We start from the raw sequence: 20220 nt of genomic DNA, 5'->3' as shown, positions 1-20220 counted from the left end.
AGCAAAGGACCTGAACAGACACTTGTCCAAGGAGGACATACAGAGGGCCCAGAGACATATGAAAGGATGCTCAGCATCACTAGCCATCAGAGATATGCAAATTAAAACCACAATGAGATACCACTTCACACCAGTCAGAATGGCCATCATAAACAAATCAACAAACAACAAATGCTGGAGAGGTTGTGGAGAAAAGGGAACCCTAGTACACTGTTGGTGAGAATGCAGACTGGTGAGACCACTCTGGAAAACAGTATGGAATTTCCTCAGAAAACTAAAAATGGAACTGCCTTTTGACCCAGCAATACCACTACTGGGATTATACCCTAAGAATCCTGAAAAACCAATTCAAAAATACCTATGCACCCCAATATTCATAGCAGCATAATTTACAATAGCCAAGTGCTGGAAGCAACCTAAGTACCCACCAGTAAATGAGTGAATCAAAAAACTATGGTACATTTACACAATGGAATACTACGCAGCAGAGAGAAAGAAGGAGCGTATACCCTTTGCAACAGCATGGATGGAACTGGAGAGCATTATGCTAAGTGAAATAAGCCAGACAGTGAAAGACAAATACCATATGATCTCACCTATAAGCAGAATGTGATCAACAAAACAAACAAGCAAGCAAAATATAACCAGAGACATTGAAATTATGAACAAACTGACAGTAACCAGAGGGGAAAGGGGAGAGGGATAATTGGGAAAATAAGGGAAGGGTCATCAAGGAACATGTACAAAGGACACATGGACAAAGCCAAAAGGGGTAGGATCAAGGGTGGGAGGTGGGGGTGGGTAGGGCAGGGCAAGTGGAGCAGTGAAAATGGAGACAACTGTACTTGAAAAACAATTTTAAAAAAGTCAAACAAGGACTAAATCCATATCTGTCTCCAGAATACTAATTTAACCAAGGATTTTCATTGAGAGTAGAGGAAATGAGTTTTACTAGTATGAAAAAAGCCTCCATAAGGAATGTGAGTACCATAACGATACCTAAAGATCTCAAGGTTCTGAATGTTGCTGCCTCGTCACTAACTCCGATAATTAATGAGAATTTTTTTCTAAGTTTTCAAGTATGGTTTATTCCAAGATGTGGTTAATTGGTCCAAAGATATGGAAGTTACATAGCTAAAAATAAAAATTATCTACTTCTCAAGTCAGTTTTTCTTCTGCCCAACCATTGCAGGGAAATTCCAAGCCAACTAGCTTTCATGCACCAGACTTAAGTTATCCCAAAGCAAATCCTCAAAACAGTGTTTTTATAGCTCATGTTTTGATTATTCAAACAAGGTTTTCTCCAATTTCCCTGTAAAATACTTTTTCATCCTCAAAATAAACATTGAAAATTCAACCCCAAGTAGATTTGTCATAAAGTTAGGAATAACTTAAAATATAAGGTAAATCAAATGGCTTTTCAACTTTAACTAAAGTGGTCATAGTCATAATTGCTAGAATAAAAATGACATTAAAAAACCTAAAATTGTCAAAAACATAATTGATGATGAAAACAAAGGTAAAATTATGGTATATTTCATCCTGGCCACCAAAGACTCTCGATGAAACTGCAGCCCTATAATTCCCCAGAATGAATTCTTTAAATTAAAATACTTCATGCAGAACAGAAATTAAACAATGAATCAAAGAACAATGCTGTACAGCAGTATGTACATAAATATACCTAGCAAAGAGGAAACAATTACATTTTTCCATGTAAAAATCAACTCGATTGTAATGTTTCACAGGAGGCTGAGTTGGTACTTTTCCCATTGCTGCGAACTTGGAAGTTCATTTCCTATAACTCACTTAGGGTCCACTGTGACTAGGTGGAATGAAATTAGCTACACCAAACTGGCTGGCTTTCTTCTACAAAAGTAGCTTCTCCACACAACTGCACAAACTGACTTTCATGATAAATTTCATCCAACCCAATTGAAATGCCACTCTGCATTTCATTTTAAATGCTTTATCTGGCCAGCTGGTTTTATTTAACTATTGACCAGAGTGGTACCAGTGCATTCTTTATCCATCTAGCATTAATCTTAGTAAACTTAGCTCCACTGAAATGCCTTAAATGCTGTGAAGAAAGCAAAAGTCAGCAAGCATACAATTGAATTTGGGTACCCTCAGCACATCATTTTATTTCCTCCTGCTCTCTGCTAACTATTGCTCAGCACTTCTGCCTATGAAGGAGGACAAGCAGGTGTTAAGGAAGTTGTCCTGTCAACTATATCTTTAATCCAAGTGTTTAAATCTCTGAATAAAAGAAAAATCAATGTTGTAAAGGCAATGTTTGCCAAGGCCATGTAATAAATACACTTACCTTCACAGACTATTCTCAGTGGATTCCCTTCTTTGCTGAGCTTCAAAGCTACAAAGACATAAAAATGAAAGTACTGAGTTATCTGCGTAAACCACCAAACATTTTCTCTCCATGTCTCTAAGTAGAATTTCCATATGTCATGGTGTGTGGTTCAAGCCAAATAAACCATTTATAAAACTTGTGCCTTATATCTACCACACAAGATGCCAATAAAAGACACAGTCATAAACTGAAAACAGCACACACGTGTACCCAGAATTGAAGCACACAAACCCAGCCAGATCTACATTCAAATCTTTCAGGATGTGAATGCAACAGAATGGGACATGTGGAGATGAAAAGCAAATTAAACATTATGCAGGACACTCCCTCTGACTAAGCACTTTATTTTCTTATTTCTTTTAGTGTCATCTCTCCTACACAGCCTATTTCCATTTCCCTGAAAAAGCTTTACTTGAGGGATCCCATTCCATTTACATGAGGAACATGGTCCCTCCAATCCAGACCTCACCACTTGCCCAATGAGTACAGCAGTGCCCTTTATCCTTATCCCAGGGGACACACTCCGAGACCCCCAGGTGATGCCTGAAACCGCATATAGTACTGAACCCTATATATACTATGTTTTTGATAATATACAGAGTATATATGTGTTTGTAGCTCTGAGAGGAGGTTTTCAACTGGTGAGTTATCTCTAAGTAGAAAGTAGGAAGAGAAGTGAGGCCTGGGTTGATCCCTGAGGAAGTTCAACATTTAACAGATGTGTCAAGAAGGATGAATACCATATAGGGGAGAGAATAGTACAAGAAAAATAAAACAAAAACATTAAATGTCACAGAAAGGTCGAGTGCTATATGTACTAAAAATGCCCAACACGAAGGTCATTGAGCAACTCAATGAGAACTGTTTTGTGGACTGATTGATACAGAATTCAGTTTGGAGTTTGTTAAAATATAAAGAGAAAATCACTAAAATGAAGGTAAATAAGGACAATCTGGAAATGAAGGGAAGGAAAGAGAATAACAACTAGAGGAAGAAAAAGGACTGAAAGGTTTTCTTCATGTACTTTGTAAACAGGAAAAAAAAAAAAAAAAAAAAAAAAACCCTGAGCATGTGACAAGGTAATGAGAGGATCCAGCTGAGAGAAAGAAGCTAAAAGCAGAACAGTGGGAACGGGCACTAAAGGTTCCCAGAAAGTCGAAAAGGAAAGGTAGGGAGACTGGTCTTAAAACAGCTTCAGCCTCACCTTAATCATATAAAACCTGAAACAAGCATGAATACTATGGTCTTAAGTTACTACTTTCTCCTTTATGTGTTTTATCACCTTAATTACTGTCTAAACTCTTAAAAACCTATGGCCTTTATGGTTCAAACCAACCTCACCTTGTCCATTCATTGTGAACCCCAGGTTCTATACCAACACCAAAGAGTCATTCCATAAACACTTGTTGAATAAACAAGAACAAGTGTGGATTTTACAGTCCTTGTGTATATCTCTGGTGCTTGAACATTTGTCCTTGTATGTGTGCTTGGATTTCAATGCAAGAGCAGGCCAGGATCAGAAAATTTTTGTTCTAGTGCCCATAGCACCTACCTCTCTGGGCAAAATTCAGTGAGAGCCACTCAAACTAGTACTTCTTTCCCATGTTTGCCTTGATGTGAAAAATCCAAGAACCTAAACTTCTATAGGCCATGAAAATATTTTCACCAAAGCTACAATGTGTTACACCACTTGCCACTCCCCTCATGCCTAACATTTTGTTCTCAAGCAGACAAACTGTAACATTCACGTGACCTCCTGCAAGACATAGATTAGGTTCAAATGAATCCAAATAGGTTTGGACTTCAGCTGTCCAAAAAGACACAAACAGGGAAGCAGAGCAGTATAGGCCAGTAACACACTGATTTGTCCTATTGGTTTTTCAGAAGATAGTCACTGAGAAAATCTTTTACCAACCCCAAGCCCCTCACTCCATTATCCAGCCCCAGCTTCCTTAAAAATCATTCCTAATTTAAAGCAACATCTTTCTCAAATATCGGAACCTCTTTTGACTGAGATTCACCTTCTCCCAACTGAAACCTGTCTCTGGGAGCCATCCAACCTCACCTTAACTACAACATTGCCAGGAACCGTTGCTTTAGCTACACTGTTGCTTTCTGTAGCCCTCACTGGACTTGATGACCATATTCAGGGATTGGTTATTGACCTTTAAGTCTTTAACAATTATCTACATACCTAGGAAAGAAGTCCATTCCTCAGGAATGAACACAAGCCACAAGAATGAAGACACTGAATAAATTCATCCCTCTTTTTGGTCCTTATGCTATACTCAGTGAGCTGTTACTGAAGACAAATTATTACAACATTCTTTCAAGTGATAGCCAGTTTTCAATAAGAGAAGGCTCTTAAATCTTTGTCTACATATTGGTGAAAACCAGGAAGTTGGAAAACATAGCCCTGGTTAAACCACCTAATGATGAATGAACGTTTTAAATACATGGATTTGAGAATCTGCATACTGATTTAAACCCTCACAAGAAAAAGCAGCAAAGACCCCCCAAAAAACTGACACTTCTCAGATATACTCCTAAAAGTTTTATATCAATTTTTATATAATTCTTATGGAGTATTAGTGCAACTCTGATATATTTAGGATTCAGAGAGGTGATCGGAATAATTCTTAGTTTTGTTATTCACCTGGAAACTATCGATGTTGTCAAAATGTATGTGAAAGTCTTTCCTAAACCATACATTTGGCATGGATACAGACCACATCTATCTTGTTCCTTATTGAATCCACAGCCTCCGGCACATAAGGTACACTCAATAATATTTGCTTAATAAAGGAATATTTAAGTTTACATTACTATGAAAATTAAAAACATTGAGAATTCTTAAGCTAGGGTGAGTTTTGTTTTTTATGTTCTTTTTCCTTTTCTTATTTGTACTCTAGGCTTTCATAAGATATAAAGGTCTCTTTCTACGGAAGCCTACAGCTCTGTGGCCTGAGATACACACACATGCAAACACGACACAGTATCTCCACACCTGTTCAATGCTGTTATATTTGCCAGGCATCGGAAAAGTAAATTTTCCAAGTAGCATGAGCTCTGTAAAATCATTAGGTGACATCTGAGGAGAATACCAATCATCCAATAATTAACATCTTAAAATTCAGAGAGCAAGAGACAAATCAAATTCCATGAAATCTCAGGGAGCATGACCTTGGCCAGGTTGGCGGCCTCACTGTGAGGAGTCAGTGGCTTTGTCGGACCAGACCGACAGGACTGGGAAGTACCATGGCTGGTCTAATCCCAGGGGAGGCACTCTGACAATGTGACATTTGCACAGGGATGCACTAACGTGGCCCCAGTATGTTTTCTCAGAATGGGATGACATTTCAAGTCAAATAGTTCTGCTCCTAAAAGCACAAACTGTCCCGAAACTCTAATATAACCTGAGATTGAGAAAAAAGAGTGTCATCCCAGAGAGAAATGAGGTTGTGTAGACACAATGTTAAAATAATCCATTTTCAAGGAAGGTCAAACCAGATGTTCAGTGTTTAACCTCATTTGTTATCATGCCATCATTACATAGACCTCAGATAGCCTTAGTGTGAAAAACATTTCTAATTTGAGTAAAGGCCTGTTCCTGGAGCACCCATATTAGACACTCTTCAATAAATGCTAAAACCAGTTAAAAAATTGAGCTACCAAGTAGTGTGGAAAGTGACTGTCAATGCCCTGTGTCCTCACCAAAGCTCTGCTGCCTGGAACTGCTGTCCACATGCTGTCCGTCCAAGGATGTACAGCCACTGGGCAACTATTGCTCCCAGCCGATCTAAGGTCACCTTTCTTACAAAGCTGACTCATTGTGAAGAAAGAAACAGAGAGGCTGGAGAACACCAACTCCTCATTTGGTTTCTGTAGTTGCCCACATGACTGGGGGAGTGCATTCTTAAAAGGAGTTCAGGATAAAGGGAAAAACCCCGCCCTTGGGATAAATGCTGTGCCTCCACCACGTGGCCTGCGTGTGCCTGTTTGAATACATTCCTGCCCAAAGCCAAGAGTGACTACTCTGCCAGGCTGCTACTCCACTGCAGGGTCAGGCAGCAGCCTGTGCTCCTCTGGCTCCAGGGCCAATGCTGGGATGGCCCAGCTACATCACTGTAGCGAGGGAGTCTGGTTGTGCCCTCCTCTGAACTCTCCATCTGGAATATTCGCTGGCCTCCTTCCCTCTCATTTTTAATCTGACAGACACTGCTGGACAGGAAAACTCAGAGCACACCAAAGTTCATCTTCCCTTCCCCGCTTCTCAGTTGGCATAATCACAAGGACAGAAAGAGGTTGGCATGGACCAGAATGCCAGGAACTAAATGAGGGTCCTTGACCATTGGATCACATTAGTCCTGCCTTCCCAGGTCTTCTTAATCAATCCTTCTCTGCCTGGCATACCCACTTGCCTTTGGAACCCAGGGAGCTGGCCAGGTAAGATGCCACACTCACAGCAAGTATTCAACAAAATATTGGTTGAGAATGGCAGCCACAAACACCTGCTGACTCACGGCTTTGCAACAACAGTCAGTTTTGAGGTGTGGGCCCCAGTGGCAAGATTCCTGTGCCCCTTTCTAACACAAACAGTTCTAGCAGCATTATCCTGAATGATATTTAGCCACCAGCTCAATTTGGAAGCAAAATGATATTAACAAACTGTGGGAGACTTACAGACAGGCAATTGAGCGCGAGCACCAAAACAAAGGATAAAAAGAAAAAGAAAAAGAAAAAGAAAAGTGTTGATGGGAAATAGGTGAAGGAAAATGAACACTGAAAAGAAAAATGAGGAGGGTTTTAGGACCAGATACCTCAGTCCTACAACTCTGAAATGAGTTGTGAACCTAACAACCACTCAGGGGTGGAATCAATGTGGAAGAAATCACAGAAAAGTGACAGAGAAGCATTTGGGGGGAATTTTGATGCTTGGAGCTAGTAGTGAAAGAGATGCTATGTTAAGTAACATTTGAGAGGTTTCGAAAGACAATGAGTCTGACTTCTGTACTATTTTGCACCTTTTGAACTACAGTGACACACCAACATTTGCTATTTTCCTAAGAGGACATTGACAGATACAATGGAAACTCTGAATACATTTTTTCCCTCTGCATTCATTATCTCTGGCCCTTATCCATGGGCCTATTGCAGACTAAATTGGATTTTGGATCACTGGTACCGAGGTGCTGCAATTAATTAACAATGGAAACATAATATTTACATCCAGTCCTAACAACATCTGACATTTAAACTATTCTGCCAGTCAGGAAAATTCCATTCAACAAATTTTCATTTTAATGAACATGACAGCCCACAGTTTACATGCTAGGCCAAGAAGCAGAACAGAGTTGATCTCTTGGCATGCACTTTCAAGGCCTGGACATGCTGGAGGAGACACAAGCTAGGGAACTGTCAGAATAACAGAAAGACCAGATCCCCAGTTCTACCCAGGCAGATCAAGGACACAAGTCCCCCCAAAAAAATCCTAGTGTGAAACTAACTGTCCCTGTTGCCTGTGCAGTCTCAAACTTAAATACCTACTGCCCCTTATGAGCCACTGGACAATTTTTCTATCTTTGGGCTGTTGATATTTTCTTTGGGGTACTAAAATCCCTTAGTCTTCCCTAATTAAAAAGTGATAAACATTTTGCAAGACATCTAATAATCTGCATAGTACACAAGAGTTGGAACTGATGGAGCTTTTTCAGTTGGCACAAGACTGGCCTTCCGTGTTTTGCCAGATGGTGTACCTCAGTAAGTGCCCAATCCCTGTCTCGAGTGACAGGCACTGTCAATATGATGCTGAAGCAGAGACTGTCTTTAAATGCTATCTTATTTTGCATTATACTAGTGCAAGGACCTAACGCTTTTGCTTGCTGCAACTTCACAGCTAAAAAAGTTTTCATTTTTCTGTGACTCATTACTCAAGCAAACAGAAGAAATTATAGATGAGGAGGAAAATTTCAACCCCGAAGAACAAGGTGAATTTGCTGGAAACCAATGTCAGAGACCAGATTTCCCAGCCTGACTTCCTATAGCCCCTCTGTGGGTTACTGTGCTGATGGAAACTGGATGTGATAGTGTGGATTTCTCCAAGCCAATCTCCACTACCCCAAAAACATGGATGTAAAAGACAGGGAAAAAGATGAAAAATACCGAGAGCAAAGCAGTTAGGGAGAAACTTAAAGACATGGGTAAAAAACTAATAAATAATGTCAGTAGGAGCCCTTCTTATTGGAAAGGTCATAGATTTCTAGTTCACATATCTAAAATACTCTTTATCCTAGCTTTTATATCAATTTGAAAGAATTTAAATAAAATTTCACTTTAAAAGCAAGACACTTGAAATATGAATTTGGTTCTTGGTTTCTAATCTCAGCAATTAAAATAGCCACCTTCATGGTGATATGTCATAAAGCTGTGGCTTTTAATAGATTCAAAATGGTAACTATGCTCCATTTTATTTCTAGATATGGCCATGATACTAGAACATTAAGTCCTGAAAGGATATCAGCATTTCCACTCCTATAATCTAATTTAGAATCAATAATGTCTGAGTCAAGTCAACATGTATGTAGAATGTGGACACACAGACAAAGTTATAAAAACAATCACATTTGAGGGCTTTACATATATTCCCTCCTATATAACACTGTGAGGTAAGTACTATGAACACTATTACACACTGAGGAAAAGGCAGTTAGAGACAACTGACCTCCCTAAGAGGTGAAGTTCAAGGACACAGGCGGGTAAGTAGTAGGGTTAAAGTGCAAACCCAAGCCTGCCTCCCTCCAGGGCCTGTACTATACACTGCACAGTGGCATATTGTAGCATCCACAAGGGAGGCAGCACGAAAGTATTGATCCCTTTTGGCAATAGCCAAAATATCTTAAATATAAGGTATAAAACATTTTCAGCCCATCAGATGCTTATTTAACTTTGAAAAGTCAGTATTTATAAAGCTGCTATAAGACGTAACTTCATGTTTAATGTCTGGTTATATTCTTGAAAAAGTAGAGGCCTTATAGAGAAAAGAGGTATTTCTTCAAGTCAGGAAGAAAAACAAGAGTCTATGTGGATTGAAGTGAAAATGTTTGACAGAACACAAATGAACAGAATCTGTAACTTCAACATGCCTTTTCAGGAAGCATGTACTAAAATGGTCATATCAAATTCAGAACACAAAAGACTTAACATGCTTATTGTTGTAAACAAAGGCATTTGGTTAAATGAAAGTTCCATCAAAGCTTAATAACCAAATTCAAGTGAACACAAAGTAAAGGGTTATATACTTCCTGCGGTTTCAGTAACAGTTAATTTAATAAGGGTAAATGGAGGGTTATTGTTGATTCCTTTGCCTCTGTTTCATAAATTAGATAAAGCAACCTGGCAGTTATAGTACTTTAGAATTTTATTTGACTAAGTGATTTTAAAGTTATCTCAAAATATAACAAAGTCATGACTTGAATGACTACTGAATAGTATCTTGCTTTCCATCACCACATTAGTCCTTTTGAACAGTAAAGTAAAAAGGTTCCTGGGAACTAAAACTATTCTATAAAGCTCAATTTATTTCTACAGGACCAACCATTAGAAGGCAAGTGTCATTCATACAGTATTATCTGATATTCCATTTCACCGGGGCCAAGCTTATAAAATATAAACTCAAGTGCAGTCAAGTGATATTTATTTCTTTTGATCCAAAACTCAGGAACAGTAGAATTTCTCTGGTTAATGATTTTTCATAGTTCATTTCCAATTTTCCACTACAGTTTATTGATCTGGAATACTGAAACAGTTTTCTTCCCAGCTAAGGAACACACAAGGCCTGTGCCCTGGGCCCCTGGGATACGCCTCCAAACTAAATGGTGGTGGCATCTCACCGGGAAGCAGAGTAGTGATGAGTGGCATTTTCCTTGCTGAAAGAATATACTGGTGGAATGTCAGGCATTCTGGTAATAAGAAATACTTCCCTAGCCTTTGTACTCAAAGACAGGGCTCAATACCTGCAGTTCTGAGAAGCAATGAGTTGCCCTTCACAAAAACAGTCTATTTTCCTGCATTTTTCCCCTTGTGCCCTGATATGGTTACTTTCTATTATCCTGCTAGCCCAGGAAGAAAAATATCCCTCTCTCCATATTTCATTCACATAATAAGAATCTGCAAGCTGTTCTGTATGACAGATGAGGACTGTGAGATGAAGCAACTTGTTCCGCCTGTCAGCATCCAAGAACCCACAGCAATGAGATACAATCGTGATGACATTACTAGAGAAGAAGTGGGTCAAATACATGGTCACTTGAAAACAGAATGTCAACTGTTCTTTCTACTTCAGTAATTTGATGCAGTGGTACACCACACCCCCGCAAATACACACACACACACACACACAGAAAAAGACACTCACTGCTATTAGCATGTGCACGCATGCACACACATGCAAATATTGTTAAAATTATTGTTCCCATAAGCCCTTAAATGACTTTTTTAGACTCTGACCCATCAGTCTTCAAAAGCTTATTAAGCATCTACAATGCGCAACTGAATTAAGTAGTGTTGAAAACAGACACAATCCCACCTCAGCGTTTACAGTCTGCAGTAAAAGACAAACATTAACAAGGCAATTAAAACTGATGTAATGACAGCTACAAGTGAAGTACAAGATACTAACCAAGTCTTATGAGTCAAAATAAGTTTCCCTGTGGAAGACACATTTAAACTAAGGCCTCAAGTAGAATTAGTAGACAAGTAAAAGGTGAGGGGGAAGAGTTTCAGGCTGAGGACCTTTCTCTTCAAATGTTCCTTTTGAAACAAACCAAGGCTTCAATAACCAGCAGAAAGTATAACAGAGTGAATGAAGCCATGAATCTACCACTGAGAAGTTATTATCTATTCCTCATTTTAACCTCTAATTTAAAAAATTAATTCATTACAAAAAACAGTTTGAAAAGTATCAGCATGCATCAGTAGTATCATGCCAAATAAGGGCACAATTTAATCACAATCACATCTTCTTGCTGATAGATTTTGCTTTTATAAAATCTAATTTATCTTGAGTATACTGGTTAAAACTCATGGATTATTTTTTTTTAATTTTCTTTCATTAAATTTATTGCCAACATAATGATATGTTTTTTAAAGATTTGATTTATTTATTTTTAGAGGGAGGGGGAAGGAAGGAAGGAAAGGAGGGAGAGAAACATCAATGTGTGAGAGATATGATCAGTTGCTTCTTGCACACCCCCAACTGAGGACCTGGCTTGCAACCCAGGAATGTGCCTTGACTGGGAATCGAGTTAGCGACCTTTCAGTTCACAGGCTGGCACTCAATCCACGGAGCCACACCAGCCAGGGCCCAGGGCTCGTGGGTTAGACACCAGTAAGACTTGCAGCACATACAACACCAAGGCCATAAATTTATTCAGGGTACAAGTAAATAAAAGTTAACACAAACAGTTGGTAAATGTGATATACCAAAAAAAAAAGACTCTACCAATGACTTTCCCCAAGGAGAGGAAATGAAGAAGAAAAAAGTTCTCTTCTCTAACATTTGGTTATAAATCCTGATTTGTTCTTGCAGAAAATTGTTTTCGATCATCATACATCTCTCTTATCACACACAACTCATTTCCATGGGTTCAACAAATTGGAATGGAAAGGGGAAACTGGACTTATTCATGAACAAGCTCATGCTTTCTTCTAAATCCAATGTGTGTGATATTTGAACTATTTTCTTTTCAAACTCAAAATCCATCCCCAGAACCATTAAAAATTTGCATTAGCATAACTGAAAGCTGAATTTGGCTCTAAAAACTCAATGATTGAGTAGGGCTAGTAGTATGGGGAATTTTTTAAGTTTTTATTTATTAATTTTAGAGAAAGGGAGGAAGGGAGAGAAAGAGGAAGGGAGGGGGAGGAAGAGAGAGGGAGAGAGAGAGAAACATGGATTTGTTGTTCCACTTATTTATGCATTCATTAGTTGCTTATTGTATGTGCCCAGACCAGCAATCAAACCTGCAAGCTTGGCGAATCGGGACAATAACCATCTGAGCTACCTGGCCAGGGCCAAAAAAATGTTTTTAATGTCTTTAGCTACTAATGACCGGCAATGACTTTAGCAGTTGCTCTAAAATGAACACAACCTAGGGCTACTTTAAAGAAATATAGAACACAAACTATGAGAATTAACAGTCCCATTCTACCCTGTTACTTAGATCTTATCTACAGCTCAATCTGGAAGGCATATTTTAAGAGGAAAATTGAGCAAATTAGAAAGTACCTACATGAGGGCAACCAGAAGCAGGTAGGGGGATGATCTGAATTTCATATAATGAACAACTGAATTGAAATAGCCAGGGAGATTCAGCCTGGAGAAAAATAACGAGAGATACAAAAAACTGCCTTCATATACACAATCATTGATAAAGCCATTCCGTTTTATCGAGCACTTTCTCTGTACAAGGCAATGAAGATTCAATGCTGACCAAGAACGCCCCAGTCTTTTATGATCACATGGAAGGGAAAACGGACTTTATCTGTTGCACTTCACAGGATATGACACAGAAGGACGAAGCAAAGATTCTAGAATCAGAGCATTAAAATCAAAGCCTGAAGCGGTTCGCATATCCCAAAAGATATGCCTATCTATGTCAAATCCCTGGAGCCTGCCAATGTGACCTTATTTGGGAAAAGGGTCTTTGCATAAGGAGTCAAAGGTGAGGTCATCCTGGATTACCAGGGTAGACCCTAACTACAATGACCAGTGTCCTTATAAGAGAAAGGCAGAGGGAGAGGTGAGATAGAGAGAAGAGGAAAAGATACAGAACAAGCCAAGTGAAGGAAACAGAATGCCTGCAGCCACCAGAGGCTGGAAGAAGCAAGGAAGGATTCTTTCCTTGAGTCGTTTGGGAGCATACAGTGGGCCTGGAACTTATGACATTAAATTCATTAAAAAGTACACAGGAGGTAATTTCTGTATAAGCCACCATCCCTTGTATAAGAATGGATGGGGTGCTATTTTCCCAAACAAGAACATGAAAATATCTCCCTGTCAAAGGCAGGGGAGAAGGACAGCCACTGGGTCTTCAAAAGAAGGTAAGCCTACCTTTGTAATTCTCTTGGATTCAGATTAGTTTAAACAATGCCAACTACACCATAGGAGGCAAAGCCAAAATGTGTACCAGGGCAGGTGTTAGGTCTAGGAAATTAAGATACAGCTACCTATTCCTTTTTTAGCAGAGCTGCAGGACTAGATACCATGGTTCATTTGGGCCTTGTTTGGCTGAAAAGACACAGGTTACAAATAAGGCTAGCCAGGAGAATAGGTAAACTATGGAATATTCACAACAGTCAAACCAAATAAAGGAAGCTACAGAACAGTGTCTATTATATACTGTAAGAAAGGAAAGAAAATAATTTATATAAATATTTGCCTGTGTGCATTAAAATACTGAAAAGATGCAAAAGAAAATAATAAAAGTGACTACCCTAAGGGGCATGGGGGCAGAGATAGGTATATGGGCTCAGGAGCAGAAACAAACCTTTACTTTACACCTTTTTGTATTGTTTTGATTTTTGAACCAGATGACTATATTACCTACTCAACAAATTGAAGACTATTAAAAATAAAAACCTAGCTTTACTGGTTCCGGCCAAGATGGAGTCATAGGTAGAAACGCTTCGCTTCCTCACATAACCAAAAGAAGGATAACAACCAATTTAAAAACAATAAGCAACCAGAAGTGCCAAAAAATCAAACTATATCCAACTCTGACAATCAAGGAGTTAAAGAAACATTCACCCAGACTAGTAGGAGGAACAGAGAGAGGAGACATGCAGCCGAGCAGAGGGGACACATGCAGCAAGGCGGTAGACTACACGGGTGAGGAGGGGCTGGCTGAACAGGAAACTAAGGACTCAAAACTAGCTGTAAAATACTGCAGGGGTTGGATAGCAGGAGAAACTCCCAACTCATAGGAGAGTTTGTTGGAAAGTGGGGCTAGAGTAGAGTAAGAGAGTGGCATTGTTCCCTCTCTGACCCCTCCCCTAGAAACAGCACCACAATGCAGCAAAGAAGGTTGCCCTGCCCTGGCGAATACCCAAGGCTCCACCCCCTTATAACAAATCAGGTGAGCTGAGACAAAGAAATATAGCCCAAATGAAAGAATAGACCAAAACTTCAGGAAAAGAACTAAGCAATGAGGAGATAGCCAACCTGTCAGATGACAAGTTCAAAACACTGGTAATCAGGATGCTCACAGAAATGCTGCATATGGTCACAAAATGAAGGAAGAAATGAAGGCTACCCAAAGTGAAATAAAGTAAAATAGAGGGAACCAACAGAGAAGGGAAGGAAACCAGGACTCAGATCAACAATGTGAAACAAAAAGAAGAAATAAACATCCAGCCAGAACAGAATGAAGAAACAAGAATTCAAAAAAAATGAGGAGAGGCTTAAGAACCTATGGGACAAATTTAAGCACTCTAACATTCAAATCTTAGGGGCGCCAGGAGAAGAGGAAGAGAAAGAAATTGAAAACTTATGAGAACAAATAACAAAGGAAAATTTCCCCAAATTGGCAGACTTCCAGGAAGTCCAGGAAGTCCAGGAAGCCCTGAGAGTCCCAAAGAAGTTGGACCCAAAGAGGAACACACCAAAGCACATCATCATTAGTTACCCAAGATTAAAGATAAAGAGAGAATCCTAAAAGAAGCAAAAGGAAAGGAGACAGTTACCTACCAAGGAGTTCCCATAAAGCTATCAGCTGATTTCTCAAAAGAAACCTTGCAGGCAAGAAGGGGCTGGAAAGAAGTATTAGAAGTCATGAAAGGCAAGGACCTACATCCAAGATTACTCTATCCAGCAAAGCTTTCATTTAGAATGGAAGGGCAGATAAAGTGCTTCCCAGATAAAATAAAATTAAAGAAGTTCATCACCCAGCCCTTATTATATGAAATGTTAAAGGGACTTATCTAAGAAATAGAAGATCAAAAACTATGAACAGTAAAATGACAACAAACTCATAATTATCAACAACTGAACCTAAAAAATAAGAACAAAAACTAAGCAAACAACTAGAACAGGAACAGAGTCACAGTAATGGAGATCACTTTGAGGGTTTTCTGCAGGGAGGTGAAGAGGAAGAATGGCGGGAAAAGGTAATAAGAAGTAACAGGGAATAAGAAACATAATTGGTAAGCATAAAATAGATTGGGGGAGCAGTTTAAGAATACTATAGGAAACAGAGAAGCCCCAGAAGTTATATGTACAACCCATGGACATTAACTAAGGGGGAGAGGGGATGCTGGAGGATGGGGGGGCTCAGGGCGGAGGGGGGTAAAGGGGAGAAAAAAAATTGGGAAAACTGTAATAGCATAATCAATAAAATATACTTTAAAAATAAAATAAATCGAAAAAAACTAAAACAACATAGTTTTAAATGGTAATCTGAGGGGGGTCATTTGGTGATATACGAGTACATCAAGGACCTTAAAATTGGCATTTCCTTGGACTGAGTGACTCAATTTCTGAAAGAAATTTATCTAAGGAAATAAGGAGAGACTTTACACACACACAAAGATGTTCCTACAGAATTATTCGTCATAGTGAAAATTTTGAAAAAAATCTACATGTGTAATAACAACCAAAGAAAAAATGGAACAGGCAAATAACTGAGTGATATGCAGTTGTTAAAAATTATACAAATACTCAAAATATTCAAATATAGAATAGAGAATAATAGGTATAGATATAGATATAGAATAATATTCATAGTACATTTTTATTTTTTAAATGTATTTTATTGATTATGGTTATACAGTTGTCTCAACTTTTCCCCTTTGTCCTCTTCTATCCTCTACCACCCATTCCCTCCAGCAATCCCCTCCCTTAGTTCTATGTATCATGCTTTTAAGTTCTTTGGCTTCTGTATTCCCTATACTGTTCTTAACATTCCCCTGTCTATTTTGTACCTACCAATTTGAACTTTTTTTTAAATTAATTAATTTATTTTTATTCAGTTACAATTGTCTGCATTTTCTCCCCATCCCTCCACCCCACCCCAGCCAGTCCCACCTCCCTCCCCCACTTCTACCCTCCCCCATAATTTTGTCCTTGTGTCCTTTATAGTAGCTCCTATAGACCCCTCTCCCCACTATTCCCTCCCCACTCCCCTGTGGCTATTGTTACAATGTTTTTAATTTCAATGTCTCTGGTTATATTTGGTTTGCTTTTTTCTTTTGTTGATTATGTTCCAGTTAAAGGTGAGATCATACGGTATTTGTTCTTAATCTCTGCATCTTTTCCCCCATTTTCCCTCTTTCCCCTCCTAACTGATAACCTTCCAAATGACCTCCAAATCTATGATTCTGTTTCTGTTCTGCTTGTTTGCTTAGGTTTTTAGATTCATTTGTTGATACTTGTTACTTTACTGCCATTTTCATGTTCATAGTTTTGACCTTCTTTTTAGTAAGAAAGTTCCTTTAACATTTCATATAATAATGGCTTAGTAATGATAAACTTCTTTGGCTTTACCTTGTCTGGGAAGCACTTTATTTGGCCTTCAATTCTAAATGATAGCTTTACTGGATGGAGTGATCTAGATTGAAGGTCCTTGCTTTTCATCCCTTTGAATACTTTTTGTCAGTCCCTTCTAGCCTGTAAAGTTTCTTTTGAGAAATCAGCTGAGTCTTATGACAACTCCTTTGTAGGTATTTGTTTTTGTCTTGTTTCTTTTAAGATTCTCTCTTTATATTTAACTTTTGGCATTTTAATTATGATATGTCTTGGTGTGGCCCTCTTTGAGTCCAACTTGTTTGGGCCTCTCTATGCTTCCTGGATTTGTATGTCTATTTCCTTCACCAAATTAAGGGAGTTTTCTTTCATTATTTTTTCAAGTAAGTTTTCAATTTCTTGCTCTTTCTTTTCTCCTTCTGGCACCTCTATAATTCAAATGTTTGGTATGTTTAAAATGTCCTAGATGTTTCTTAGCCTATCCTCATTTCTTTTTTTTGGGGGGGGGGATTCTTTTTTCTTCTTGCTGTTCCAATTGAGCTTTTTTTTCTTCTTTATGTTCCAAATCATTGATATGACTCTTAGCTTCATCCACTCCACTGTTGGTTCCCTGTAAATTTTTCTTTATTTCACTGAGTACAACTTTCATTCCTGCCTGGGTCTATTTCATGCTGTTGAAGAACCCTATGAGTTCCTTGAGAATCCTGATAACCAGTGTTTTGAACTCTGCATCTGATACATTGCTTATCTCCATTTCATTTAGTTCTTTTTCTGTAGTTTTATTCTGTTCTTTCATTTGGGCCATATTTCCTTGTCTTCTCATTTTGGCAGCCTCCCTGTATTTGTTTCTGTGTTTTAGGTAGAGCTGCTTTGACTCTCTGTCTTAGTAGCATGGTCTATTTTAGAAAACAGCCTCAGTAATTTGGATGGTACGGAGCCTTAGGCAATCACCAGAGCAGAGCCACCCGTGTCCCTACTCTATGACTATGTGTGGGAGGGCTCAGAGGGGACAATACCGCTGTCTGGACTTTCGTCATGGAAGAAGCTGTCTCTCCACACTGCCTTGGTGCCAGACACTGTAATTTCTCCCCATATGCCACTGGTACCCTTCCAGCTTTTGCTCTGGTGCTGAAGACCAGAGGGAATGAGTCTGTGTAAGTCCTAAGTCCACTGCAGGACCTTTAAGAGGAGACTCCTGAGAATTCCCCAGTTTCTTTCACTGCCCCAATGTCCACTGGTTTTTACAGCCAGAAGTTATAGGGACTTATCTTCCTGGTGCTGGAACCCTGGGCTGGGTGGTCTGGTCTGGGACTGGGATCCCTCGCTCCCAAGGTATCCATCTGATTTTTATCTACCACACATGGGTGTGGGACTGCCCGTTTTGTGTTCCCACAAGTCCACATCTCTCTGCACCTCTCCATATCTCACTCCTCCCACCCATCTGGATGAATGTGGCTTCTTTAATTCATGGTTGTCAGACTTCCATACAGCTTGATTTTCTGATGATTCTGGTGATATTTGTTTTATAGCCTAGTTGTAATTTTTGCTGTGGTTGTGCGAGGAGGTAAGCTGTGTTTACCTCCATCTTAACCAAAACCATAGTGTATTTTTTAAATCACTGATTAATTTTTCAGTAAAAGTTTTAAAGCATCAACCAGGTGCTAGGCACAGAGATGGATGCTGAATAAAAAAGGCCAGTTACAAGGCAGTATATAAATGGATTATCCCACTTTATCATGCACTTATAACTAAACTAGAAGGATAAACACTGAAATGAGAGCAGTGATTACCTCCTGATCATGAGATTGTGGGTTAAATATATTTTCTATAATGATTATATATTGCTTCTGCTATAAGAGAAAGAAGCAACACCACTTCTTAAAATCAGGCTAACTACTCCAAGGATCAAAAATGTGTCTCATTCATATGTTCTCTCACCCCTCGCTGACACTCTGAACACAAGTACAATGCCTGCGTCAGCCACAGCCATCCCATGACCATTGAGAAAAGGCCAAAAACATTGTTGATACACTCTCTTTGACACTTCTGAGCTGCTGAACTGAAGCCACAGCCACCCCCACATTTCTAGATTTCTTGTTATATGAGAGAAATAATTCTCTATTTTTTAAACCTCTGTAAATCAAGTTTTCTGTTACTTGCATTTGGAAGGATTCTGGCTGACAAGGTAAAACACTAATACAGGACATGTTATATAGCTAGTACCTGCAATGCAACATGTTTATTTTGATCTAGTAGAGCCTAAAGACTGATGTTAATTGCCCTACCAACTTCTGATTCCATAGTCTCTTCTCTGAACTTCCTAGGAAACAGAGCCTAGGAAAAGTGGGTAGTGGGGATTCTAGGTGCACAGGGGAGCACTGCCTGCAGTGAAAAAATGAGAGAGCTACTCCTACAGCTTACAATATTGCCTAGCATTCCCACTTCTGAGAATATATCCTAAGAAAAGAATCATAGACATAACTTTGTTTATATGCAAATATTCTTCATTTATAATACCAGAAATAGAGGTGAGGAACCCAACATTAAATAATTGGGATCAGTTAAAAAAATACTTTTGGAGTCACCAATGATATTGGAAAAGGCACACAATACATTCATGAGTGAAAAATAGGTAACAAAACTATATGTAAAGTGAAATCCCAATTTAGAGAACTAGCAAAACTAACAAATATACATGTGCAATTAAAGAAATGGAAAGGGTATACACTGCAATATTGATAGTACTATCTATTATAAGGGTGTAGAATGGCAAGGTTATTTCATTTTTTAGCATTTCTGTCTTTTTAAAAAATCTTCTAAAATGAATTTATTTTCTTATGCTGTTTTGATATGAAAAGTTTTTAAAAATAGCACCTTCTCATAGAATAATCTGTGCAATCTGACCAAGATGTTGGCCTCATTGACATCAATTTTGTCTAATATCTGACTGATGGCCTAACGTAATTAACAAGAAACAATTAATTTTTGTTTTAAAAATAAACTGATACCAACAGCTGCAAGCTAAGCTATAGAAACAGATAAGGAAATGTTACATTTCCAGGCGAATTTGTATTATATAAATGTGGTATGTTTTTAAAATTCTATGAATACAGTTTGATGCTGCTGATTTCAGAAAAAATATTGATATTTCCTTAAATAAGTCTATTCTATATTGAAATTCATACATTTACATGAAAAGGAATTATCTTGGAAGCAACATAAATAAGTGCTAATTTGCTGTGTCATTGATTAAAGTCCATTTACATCCTTGTATTGCCATTGGACTTCATTATACAGAAATAGTAGCTATCAAGCAGGTTTGATGTTCTACCAT

The 20220-nt window shown here is 38.6% G+C and overlaps 1 protein-coding gene across 5 annotated transcripts in view; it reads right to left on the bottom strand.

Annotated features, from left to right (window-relative positions):
* FHIT (fragile histidine triad diadenosine triphosphatase) overlaps window positions 1-20220 on the bottom strand; it is a 1459166-nt gene that overhangs the window by 1417635 nt on the left and 21311 nt on the right. For 4 of the 5 annotated variants that reach the window (XM_053929377.2, XM_045192109.3, XM_045192111.3 and 1 more), the window contains exon 2: window positions 2327-2374. The exons of the other annotated variant lie outside the window; for it this stretch is intronic. The gene's annotated coding sequence lies outside the window, so the exon portion shown is untranslated. The remainder of the gene's footprint in view (window positions 1-2326; window positions 2375-20220) is intronic. 5 annotated transcript variants of the gene reach the window in all.

The sequence above is a fragment of the Desmodus rotundus genome, chromosome 8 (assembly GCF_022682495.2).
Source record: "Desmodus rotundus isolate HL8 chromosome 8, HLdesRot8A.1, whole genome shotgun sequence".
Lineage (NCBI taxonomy): Eukaryota > Metazoa > Chordata > Mammalia > Chiroptera > Phyllostomidae > Desmodus > Desmodus rotundus.
This window is presented reverse-complemented; position numbering and strand designations above follow the sequence as displayed.